Source organism: Homalodisca vitripennis, chromosome 2 (assembly GCF_021130785.1).
Source record: "Homalodisca vitripennis isolate AUS2020 chromosome 2, UT_GWSS_2.1, whole genome shotgun sequence".
NCBI classification, from domain to species: domain Eukaryota; kingdom Metazoa; phylum Arthropoda; class Insecta; order Hemiptera; family Cicadellidae; genus Homalodisca; species Homalodisca vitripennis.
The window spans coordinates 85,039,185-85,039,983 of NC_060208.1; positions in this window are offsets into that span (position 1 = coordinate 85,039,185).

Sequence of the window (799 nt, forward strand, 5' to 3'; positions counted from 1 at the left end):
TTGCATTTTTATACTTATAACTCACTGAATAAGGTTATTAGTTTGTTAATATACCATTATAATCCTAATAGTAAGAATTTGACTCAAAAACTTCCTTTGAAGCAGTCGGCAAGAAATATGCTAGAGCAAAGTTTGCTGGACTATGCTTTTGATCTAATTGTAGCTCTAAGTGTTCCAAAATATTAGAAATATTTTTCAGTTTATAAAAAACAAACACGTAAATAATGTCGATGTTAATCCACTTTTCACTGTACATTTTTAGCAAATATTAGATCTAGATTTAAAACAAAGTTACTATCTAACTTTTACAATAAACTTAATAACTGTTATAAAACCCATCTTAGTTGTCTTTTGAAAGAAGTAGGTTTCTATGATCTGTGATGTATATTTTCTTACTCGCAAAACAAAGAAAAATCAAGTATTTAAAACAAATATTAAAACCAAAATAAATTACAATGGTAATAAATATACACTTTTTGACGTACTACGTTTATCGTGGCAACAAAGCGTCAGAAATATAACTCACTTAAACCATGTGCTCATACACGTGCAAAACCTACTACGTTGCGTGCGAAGACGCGTATAACTGTTAGTGTAATGTAATGTTGATACTTCGACTACGCCTTGTAATTTTGTAAAATAAATTACATGTACACCATAACGAACATATAAGTTGGACGGTACACATCGCGTTCCGATTTAACAACTGTTTTCTGAATGTGGCTGTCCACGGCTATGGCGAAAATACTTCAAAAATGTAAGAAATGTTTAACGTGGTGTTGAAAATTGGACAAATAGA